Raw genomic sequence first — 11,408 nt, 5'->3', positions numbered from 1 at the left:
AAAAATTAGAAATCTTATTTTCCACTATCTTAAGCACTACTTTAAAGAAGTGCTCAGTGACAGCAGCAAAATTCAGCTGGAAGATTGTGACACTGCAATTGAAATGCCCATGTATGGGTGTCTACATGGAATAAATGCACACCCCGTGCAGCTGATAAGGATCTGTTTGGTGCAGCCTAGACAGATAACAGCCCTGGCAGCTCAGTTCCACACCACACTGGGGCTGCTGAGCATCTCTAGGTCCTATAAACTGAATTGGTTGTGTTTTCACTGCTAGCAATGGACAGCCAGTCATCTTAAACTGTGAGCTAACACTTGCCTAAAGAACCCTTAGGGTTTCTATTATAAGCTTGTTGTGGGTTTCTAAACCCACTTTCTATGATATTGTGGGGCATGAGCAAACTTGTTTATCAGCTTCAGTGCCAGATCCAGAAATGACTGTGTATATCCAAGAATTTGAGATAAATTAATATTAGAAAGAAGTAGGGTTTTTTCACTAATTTTTGGTCCATTGGGCTGATGATGCATTTGAACTTTTAAAAGATCTTTAAAGACTATATATATTTGGAGAAATATTTCTTATAAAATTCATTATATCTTTAGTTCTGCTTTTTTTACTGATTTTTTTAAAAGGGGTCTTTTTGCAATAATTCTATCTATAAATTATTTTGACAGAATAATACTATTTTGTGTTCATGAACTTTCTCTTAATTTGATGTGCAATGGTGATGTTCTGTATTTTATTTAATTTTGGGGGGATGAACTGTACACTTTAAAAAAGGAAAAGCATCTGCTCAGAGTCTTAGGGGTAAATGGGTATGTTTTGAACAGGAGGTAGTTCTTGAACACTGCACAATCATCTTAATGCTTCTAAGTAATGTAACTTCACAGATTACAGCAGTCTAATTGGATCTCTTTGTATATATGTAAAATTCAAAATATTTATTGTCAGTCAAGCTCCAGTGAAAATATACAGAAATGGAATGAAATCCATAAAAGCCTGCTAAAAGTATCCTTCAATATGTATGTCCCTGTTTGGAAATATATTAAAAAGCTATAATGGCTGGTATTCAGAAGAATGTTAACTACTAGCAATGCAGGATGTGTTTCTTTAAGACCAGGCTGTACATATAACTCAGTAGGAGAACTTTGTGTCTCACAGGTGCTTGCCTGTTTCTGCTCATACCATGTGTAGCCCTTCTAATGTATGAACCATCTGGCTTAACAGACAATTTATATATAACAACCATATTTAAAATCAATGTCTGAAATTACTTTTTATTTAAGGATGTTGTTTCTCTTAGCTACAAACTCTATTTTATTTTTAATTAATGAATAATAAAGGTGGACTTTGATTTGTTTTTTCAAGGCTGAGGATTGATTTTGTGAGATAAAAATTATTTTGACACAGCTATCATGGGATAACAAAGTGAAGCTGGTTATGGAATGTCCTGTGATGTAATCATCTAATATATAGGTAACTTTATGTTCATTTCTCCAAAGCAATTTTATTGCTTGAATTCTGAGTAGCCTCACAGTCAGCCCACTGAAAATCTTTCATTAGAAGTCTCTAGTTAAACCTCTGCATTGTGCTTAATATTCTTCTGTGTTGTTTACAACTAAAAACTTAGTAACAGCTAGGACAACTAAAGAGAGCACTCTTTACATTATCCAAGGAAGAAAGGGTCTGTTACTCTATTTAAGTATGCTTCACTTTTTCTGTGTCCTCAGTTCTGAGAGATGATCAGCTTAATGCAGAAAATCTACTCATTACTTATGCACTATACTGAAACAGATATGGTTTCTAATTATAAATATTGGGGCAAATTAGAAATATTTAAGGCAGCCTGCTAAAAAATAAAATTTAAAAAAAGAAACAAATTGTGAATAGACAAAAATCTTACTGTTTTTTTTTTGCATGGAACAAACAAACAAACCAGTTTGTTCAATTAACTTTTTGTAATTGCTCTGTGGAAGGAAATTTCACTATAATCTAATGGAGATTTAGTTAACAGGTATAGATGGAAATCTAATTAAGTGTTTAATTTCATACTCACTATTTTCAGTACTTCTGCATTTGTAAAGAGAAAGCCAGAAAAAAACTTAGAGACCAATCTCTCTGGCTTCTGTGGAGGCGTACACATCCAAAAGACTGATTTTTAGTTTTTTAACTGCTATTTCCAAAATATATCTCCATTGTCTCACTAAAATGTCAGAGGGACAGCCTATACGGAATTGTACTGCAGCTATACTAGGTCCTATACAAAAAGCAGTTCTGCTTTCTTCACATTTAGACAAGAGAAATGATGGAAAAGCAGAACTCAAAGAAAGAGGAATCTCAGAGTTATCCTGCTAGTCAGCATCAGGACCAGGAAGAGAAAGGCTCTATTGATTCTCACTGAAATATTGTGGGTTTTAGGTAACAAAATCTTTGTGATTGTTAATAAAAACTAATAACTAGTTTAGTTAAAGAAGCACTCTGAAAGGTTTCATTTGTTTTGCAAATATCTATTTTTCATTTTAATGCAGTAGCTGATTGTTACACAGGATCTCAGTATCTGCATTCCTTTGATCAGCTTGGACTATTTGGGAAAAGAAACAAATATTCCATAGCTGTGCAGCATGAATCACTGTATGTTGTGCTTTTCCAAGGATGTTTTCTCAACAGAAATCATTTGGATGTCTGCTGTGCAGACCAAGTAGTTCCACATGCTAGTTCCATAAAACAAATTTAAAAAACCCACAAAAAACAATTAAAACCAACAAACCCCTGTTTTTTTTAATTACACATCACCAAATTTGCAAGTGGAGATTGATCCATAAAATCTGGATCAATTCAGGGTAGTCTTTGCCAAGACATCATCTCTTTTACAAAGTGTAAATTTCAGAAAGGGATGGCGATTACATGAACAAAAATCTCAACATTTCAGTAAGACTATTCATTAAACTTCCTTTCATATGCTTTCCTCTTAGCTGGGTTGGTAGAATACATTTCCCTTAGCTATCTGATCTATCTATTGCAAGGGAAAGCTGCTGCTCTTTCTATTCCTGTGTTTTCTTTGCTTTTGAAAATACATCAATTAAAGGAAGCCTAAATATAACTGAGCATTGAATTTCTTTTCTACATTAAAATTATTAAGCATATCTCCTTATTTTTTGCAACATACTCACTCCCATTCTTGCTTATATATTTTTTTTGCCAAGGCCATAGCTTTGGTTTTGATGCTATGGTTCCAGTCCAAATATCAATTGAAGTGATTGAGACTCTACTTTCTATATAGTAGGTACTGGATTATGCTCCAGTAGCCCAGTGGGGAATTAGAAAAGCAATTACTTTTATTAAGAAGCTTAATTCAATGAAAAGACCTTTTCAAGGAACTTAATCTCAATTGACAGCTCATTGTGCCATTAAAAAGTAATGCAGCACTAGGGCATCAGCAAACCAAAGTGTTGCATCTTTGCAAGGGATTTTGTAGTGACTGCTAATGATTTTGTTCTGTTTTTGTGAATTATGCAACTTTCTTGAGTTTATTTAGTCAGTTCAGCTGGGAAAATTGGAAGATTTCTAACTGTAGCACCACTTACTCTTCACTAGGCTTGACAATTATTCTGAACGCCTTTTAGTAAGAAGGTGTTTCTCAAATACATTTTTCTTAGGAATTAATATTAAACACTTCTTATTCAGGTGCATCATTTTTATGCAGATGTAGTATCTATTACTTTGACAAGTTACTATAGTTTACTTTTCAGCACTGTTTATCTCAGGATCACAAAAACCTTGCTGTCTGCTTCCTGAAAACTGTGTATCATCACTTTTTTAGTTGTTTTGATGCATTTAATGCCAAATATTACAAAAATAGCAAAACTTCTCTATGGGTCTTAGAGATATTGAAAACAAATATCTAAGCCATTGTAATATTTTTCCTAGCTGAGCTGTGATTAGTAGCAAAAATGATTAGAGACTTAGAGCATTATAATGTGGGGAATTTCTCTTTGTTCTTATCTTCCATAGTACATTTACTATGTACTATGTACATACAATTTAATTTATAGCTCATTAAACAAACTTTCTATTGCTGTTGCGTTTCCAGAACAATTTTCTCTTTTCTCTTTGTCATTATTTAATTTTTTTAAAATATTGCAAGTTAGTATGAGTTAGTATTTGAAAGTGTCCAAGGTCAGGCTGGATGGGGCTTTGAGCAACCTGGTCTTGTGGAAGATGTCCCTGCCCATGGCAGGGGTTTGGAAACAGTTATCTTTAAGGTCCCTTCCAACCCAAGTCATTCTGTGATCTATTATTTTACCTGTATGCATCCATCAGTTTTTCTTTGACCTCTTTATTTAACGTTGTCTTTCTACTCTTTGCATATAGTTCATTGGTTTAATTTTTTTTTCTTAAAGCAAGGATAAAGTACATTTATATAATAGTAACTAACAAAGATCTCTTAGTTTTCATATATCTAAGATCCCATCTGTAGCCTCTAATGTTGGAAAAAGAAAATCTCACCACCTTTTCAGGAATATTCACTAATATGGACTAATTCCTCCCTGAATGGTGTAATTTAATAACTTCTAATTGACTACATTTGTGACATCTAATTAAAAATTTAAAATATCGTGAAGTGAAGGATTTTAAAACTGTAATTGAGGTATTTTCATTTGCTGTGGTTTTCAGTCTAGTTAAAGCTCAGCATTTTGTCCTAAATTCAGGGCACTTTTTTCCTTAGAAAGGAGAGAAGCAGCTCTTGTGCACTTTTGCTTCTGATATAATTTGCAAATATGGCCATTCTGGGAATAGACTGATCCCTCACTCTGAGGAAGTAGCTCAGTTATTTAAGAAGTAACTTTGAGCATTTAGTGGCTGTATCTGCATACTAAAATTGTTTTGCCGAAAACATTTCTATTTAAAATGGAAATGTGTCATTGCATGGCCAACTTTGTCACAAGTCCTTAGTGGTATCTTGAAAAACCTGCAAAGATCTGAGTCTCTGGAAGGAGCTGTACTCTAACTGTACAATACCATACTGGATCCTTGCAGGGACAGAGTGTGCAGCATAAGCTGTATTCTTCTCAAATTCTTCTCGCCTGTCTCTTTTCAAGTGCTTCATGCCAAGTATTATCTCTCTTAGTGCTTTCAGTCTCAAAGAGACCTTGCACTGGCTCTTTGTAAATTGCAATCCTTATTCTTTTGTGGAAGTGACCCAAATTGTCCCTGCTTCCCACTGTGTGCATGTGAGTCAGCTGACAGACCAGGCAGAACAGGTAACTGCTTCACTTATGCTGAAACCTTTTTCCCAGACAATTTGCTAAACTAAATGTCTCTTATCTGCTTGGCCACTGGCTTTCATAAAGTTTACAAGAATTTGTCATCCTGGAGATTTCTCCCCATCCTAGGGAAATATTATGAAGAAGCATGGATGCATTTATAACAGCACAACCTATTTTAAGCTTTTCTACTAAAATCCAGTGAGGATTATTTAAAATGTTGTTGTATCATAAAATTATAGAAAGGAAAGGGATTGGAAGAGACTAAAGGTTTTCTAGTTCCAAGGCCCTCTGCTTTAAGCAGGGACACTTCTCACTAGGCCAGGTTGCTCAAAGCACCATCCAGCCTGGCCATGAACACGGCCAGGGCTGGGACACCCATACCTTTCTGGGCAACCCATTCCAGTGCCTCATCACCCTCCCATTAACAAATTTCTTCCTAGGATCTAATCTAAATTTCCCCTCTTTCAATTTTTACCCCTTTCTCCTTGTTCCATCAGTGCAGTTCCTGACTAGAAGTCTCTCTGTATCTTCCCTGTAGGCTCCATAAGGATTCTGGAAAGTGGATAGGAGGTATCCATGCAATCTTCTCCAGGCTGAACAGTCCCAGCTTTCTCAGCCTGAAATATGTCTTAGTTTTCTAGCAGTAAAATCAGCTTTGCATTAAATATTCCATCATCTTTGTTAAAAGCTGAAAGTTATTTTAAAAGCAGAGTACCATTTGGGCAAGACCTGAATTTAGTCATCTCAAAAAAGAAATTGAGTTTTAGCTTTATTATGACCATCACAGAATTAAAAACTAAACAAAAACAAACAAACCAAATACAATAAAACAGGAGATTGTTGAACTTTGACAATTGCAAGATGTGTGTCTATTTTGTGAGTGTAGTAAGGAGCTGGAGCTGGAGAAGTCCCTGTATATCTTACTCCAGAACTCCATACATCATAGCAATTCTGATGGTTGCGGCACTATTTGGAATTGTTGAACAAGATGATTTCTCTCTTTCCCCTCCACCAGTCCTACTTCCCTCAGTATCTATGTTAGGTGGAGCCTCCTACAGAAGAATCAGGGATCAATCAATAAAGAGTAGAAGTGGTGCATAATGTCTGAAATTCCAACTCACAAGTGCTAAAACACTGCACCAAGAATAACTGTATGCAGGTGGATGACTATTCATGCATATGCAAATGCACAATATCAAGGAGATAGCTTCCAGATAATAAGCCTGAATATATAAGTGATAGAAATTAGCACAATTTTCAGCATCAGGATTGGGTTTTGTTCTGAAAGGGGCTGTACATGTTTATTCATATTAGCAGACAGACAGAAGTAATTCCATTCAAGACAGTTTTGAAAATAAGGGCTAATCAAAGTGTTTGTTATACATTGAAACAGACTCAGCATTGCAAAGCTATTGAAACTAAAATATTATAAAAACTCTTAAAGCAATTAAAGAAAACAGAAGAAGCATTAAATTAGTTGGTATACTCAAAATCTGAGTGCAAAAAAATTAGCCTACGAAGTTTAACTAAAGAAGTAGCAAATGGATGCATTGTATTTAGTGTTTGGTTTCCTGATTTTGGTTTCATTTAGGTTTTAGAAGCAAACATTTCCTATGTTCCTACAGCTATAATGCTGTAGTTAATATAAGCCAGGGGAATGTAGACAGTTCCATGGACTCATTTTATGTTAGAGATCAAACCAAATTTGCTACTTCATTGTTCTGGCACTCCATAAATATTCACATCAGAGAAACTCCTTGCTCCAGATAATTTCAGTCTAGGGAAGTAAAACATATATAAGTGGTTAAAAGGCTTGCTGTAAAATAGTTTAAATGACTGATTAGATTATCTAGGCAAACACTTAATATCAAGTTCCACATACGAGGTTCTTGCATCTTACTGTTTAATGCTAAATTCAATATGTTGCTTATCTTTAAAGCTTAGAAACTGGTGTTGCACATATTCACATATCCAAAATGGCTCTAGTCTTCATGGTTGAGACATCATGGTAATTTATGGAAAAGCTGAACTAGTGTCAAAAGCAAATTCAAAGCATAGTCAGTGATCTAATAGACATTTCAGGGCATCTCCAATAGGTATTCATATAAAGTGTCATCAATTCTTTTTTAAAATTTGTCAGGACGATAAGAAAGCGACAAGATCAAAAATAGAAGAAGTTGTTTCAAACATTTTCTGAAGGGGTTCAAAGTCCTCTCCCCAGTCTGATAGAATTGTGACATTCAATCTGTTTTTGGTGGAATCTGTCTCTGTCACTTCTTTTGATTTAAAGAAATTTTATTGTATCAAAATTCAGTTCATCACATGGCTTTATAGACCCCCTAGGTGGAAGAGCATCCTGAAATCCAGAAGAAGCAGAAGGTGGAATCAAGTTCTTGGCCCTCAGTAGGAGTATCAGTACAGTACCGTTCTTGTGCTTTGTCTGAGCCACCTTTTCTCTATTGGTTGGCATCACAGGTAGTGAGGATGATGAATCATCTTCCTGTGAAGGAAGATTTGCAGATTTCAGGAAGAGAAATCTGAGCTAGGCCACTCAGGTCATGTACCTAACCAGTGGGCAACCCTGGGCAATGTGCTCTTGGTGATGCTGATTGAGGCAGGAGGGTACAACCAGATGACCTCCAGAGCTGCCTTCCAACCTCAACCATTCTGAGATTCTGCTAAGTTTTCGAAACATTACCTCTTTGACTTCTGGCATTATTTCTGAGTGAAAAATCAATTTCCCAGTGGTTTGTATAGACTTTGATTGAGTATTTACAGTGGGAATGATTGAAATGTGTATTATATTTAGTCTCCTGAAGGGGATATGAAAGAAAATGGCCCACTGGTGGCCTAGGCATTGATCTATGAAGTATCAACAAAAATAAGAAATTTGTGGACATCTTTGAAAGTAGAAATTTCATTACATGGCGATTGTTTTTCTTTCTGACTGAATACATGAGGTTTGTTATGTTAAAAGAAGATTTTAAAAATGCAGTCTTAAATCACAGTGCTGATTTTACATGCGTAGATCTTGGATGTCAACATCAAATAATGAACCAACTGAGGAACCAGAGCAGACAGCAAAATTATCTAGGCTGTCTACTAACCACTGACTGTTCTGCTCACAGGATCCTGCTGCTCTCAAAAACCACTTCCCTTGTTTTCATCCTATTTACATGGAGTAAATCTACAATAATCTGTGTTGATATCTGTGACAGTACAACTAGAAGAGAACTTAGATTTTAACATCTTGCAAAACAAAATACAAAGGCAAAAACACATTGATAAATTTCTAAAATTTTGCCTGGAAGCCATATGTGAATATGTTCTCAGAAAAGTGAGTAGAATGAGGTTTTTGTTACAAATATGTTCAAAATAATAAAAGACACAAGCATTTTAATGGTAGAGAAAAGTAATGAGAATAGAAATTTTATTAACTTTTAACAAAACATGTATATAAAACCAAGTTACTTGAAGTATCTGTAACACTGATTTGCGTATTACATTTAAATACTTTAAAACATATCAGTGAGCAAAGACAGCAGCCTCAAGTACATAAAAGTAAAAATCTTTAGGGGTCTACTTATTTTAGATGTAACAAAATATCCTTTATTACTTTGTTATAAAATATGTTGTTCAACTGATTTAAATAGATCCCTGATATTTCAGCAAAACAAAACTCGGATGATGAAAAGGAAAATCCTACATTCCACCACAAACTATATAAGAATCTGAGATTTAAGACCTATATGTAGAGTAGGTGCTAAGTAGTCCTGCTTGCCACTATTGTTTTCTCTTCTTTTCTGATTGCCTTGAATCTAACAAAAGTTTTTTTTGAAGACTGCTGGTGGCTTCCTTGTCACCAGCTTGAAGAAAAAGTACTCCTATTTTTTTTTTCCCTTGTTCAGCCCACCTTTTCTGCTTTCCTTAAATATCTCTGATACAAGCCATTTTTGGAGATGCTTTTCCAAATTCATTCCATCAGCCCTCTGGAAAACCTTTCTTTTAAAGTAATTAAATGTAATTAGTTCTATCATCTCTTACTAATTTTTTTCAATTTCCTTTTAGAGATAATTCTTCTAAACTATTTCTAATTTATTTCAGCTTTTGAGTTCTGTTCATTTTCAGCCATAATACCTCTTGAATATGTAGAATAATATTACCCAAACCCTAAGTCTTGATGCTGATTGTTGTTAATTGTTCAGTTAGGTACATTCATGCTAAAATAGTTTGATATATAACTCTAGTTTACTAACATAGTATATTTCCTAGCTGTTGTTTTTTGCAAAAACATTTTTCTTCTAAACACATTTAATGAAAATGCAAATGAAGTAGGGCTAATTAGTTAGGTCTGACTAGTTAGAAATGCAAATTTTGAATTATTTTAGTTCACTTGATAGTTTTATGACAAGTTATACTCAAATATTGTGAATGACAGGCACATATGTACTTTTTAATTTCAACCCTATTTTAAAATAATTTATTATAATTCTTGTTCTTTTTCTGATGCTGAATTTTTATAGGTTGCTTTTTTAAGTTGAGGAAAATTGTAATACCATTAGATTGTTATATGGCCGTTTCCTTTCTGCTCTTTCTTTATGCTGCATCAACCAGGAAGATGTTGCCATTTTCTTTTCTGGTTCACACTAAATGCTTTTCATTTTCATGGAAGTTTCTCGATTGAATTAAACCCATTTTTGTCTTCATTACTGATTCATTAGTTCTTTAGTCAGCTATGTCTGTACTGATACTTATTTAACTATAATCCACAGAAGTTCTATATTGCCTCTGTGGCAGACATACATTCTATGTTACCTCTGTCAATTCATGAATCTAGGTAAAAGTAGCTATGCTAACTTCTTTCTCATCAGAAATGATGCAAGGAGATGAATATTATAAATTCTTCTACGTATTTATTTTTTAAGACATGACATCGCACTGCTGGCTTTTCATTAATCCATCTGTGCGAAGCACATGTGCATGCATGATATTTAACATAACCAACGTGAGCAAAGCAAAATCTAGAGGAAATTTATAAAACAGAGGAAGAAAGACTCTAGGCTCAGGAGTCCCTCAATATCTTTAATTTTGTATTTTACTGACAGGAATAACCTCTGCACTAGATGATTACTGTGAATGAACTAAAGTTTAATAATTCTGTCCATCAGTTCTTTTAACAATTACAGGGAATATATTATGCCTCAATTGTTCTTTAACTAAGTTTAAACTATAACAAAAAGCCTTCCTGTAACAACTACATTGGTCATTGAGTGTTAAATAGGGATTCTACCATATGTGTTAAAATTCAACAAATGTTTAAGGACATGTTGTATCTTTTCACACAGTTAAGACAGTTCAGTAAACATACATGTGGTAATTAATCTTAAAACCATAATTTAAAATTAAATGCATATTTGCGATATATAAATAAATATATCTTTTTTGATGTCTGCTAGCCATATGCTTCTTTTTTATATCCTGCATATATATAGAATGAAATGTAGTGAAAATTATATGCATATTACTCTTCTAATGCTACATCCAGAAGCAGACAGTAAGCACATTTTGCACCATACCTCCCGCCTTGGTTAGGTACTATATTTGTATAGAGCTCAGTAGTCTTTATATTTTAGTGTTTCAGAATGAGTGAGGTGTTAGACTTCTGCATCTTAAGTAATCTTTAACTAAATAATATCTTGTCAGACTGAGCAAACATCTCTCATTTAGTATGGCTAAGGGCTCATTCCTGCATCCAGTTAAAACAAACAGTATCTTTCATGTGGATTTTAGAAGCTTGTCAACCCATTGCCCCATTATATCTCTGAAAATGCTCCCACTGACCTAAGGTTTGGCCAAGGTCCCTCTTTGAAGTAGGAACAACAGAGGGAAAAAAAACCAACTGTACATGGAAGGTAAAGATGAGAATAAGTTGTGAGGGAAAAAAAGGTTTCAATTCACTGAAAGGTTCTCTACTGCCTTTGTCCTTACTTCTTTTGTACTTGTCATTTCTTCTTTTAATGCACTAGAGATAATATTATGAAACCAGAGCTCAGACAAACCCATTAGAAACTTGAGCACTGCTACACCTATATGTCAGTGTGTATAACCACTAGGGTTGTCCAGCCTAGATTTGGGGACAT

This window comes from Ammospiza caudacuta, chromosome 1 (assembly GCF_027887145.1).
Source record: "Ammospiza caudacuta isolate bAmmCau1 chromosome 1, bAmmCau1.pri, whole genome shotgun sequence".
Lineage (NCBI taxonomy): Eukaryota > Metazoa > Chordata > Aves > Passeriformes > Passerellidae > Ammospiza > Ammospiza caudacuta.
The sequence above is the reverse complement of the archived record's forward strand: the minus strand, read 5'-3'. Positions refer to the sequence as shown.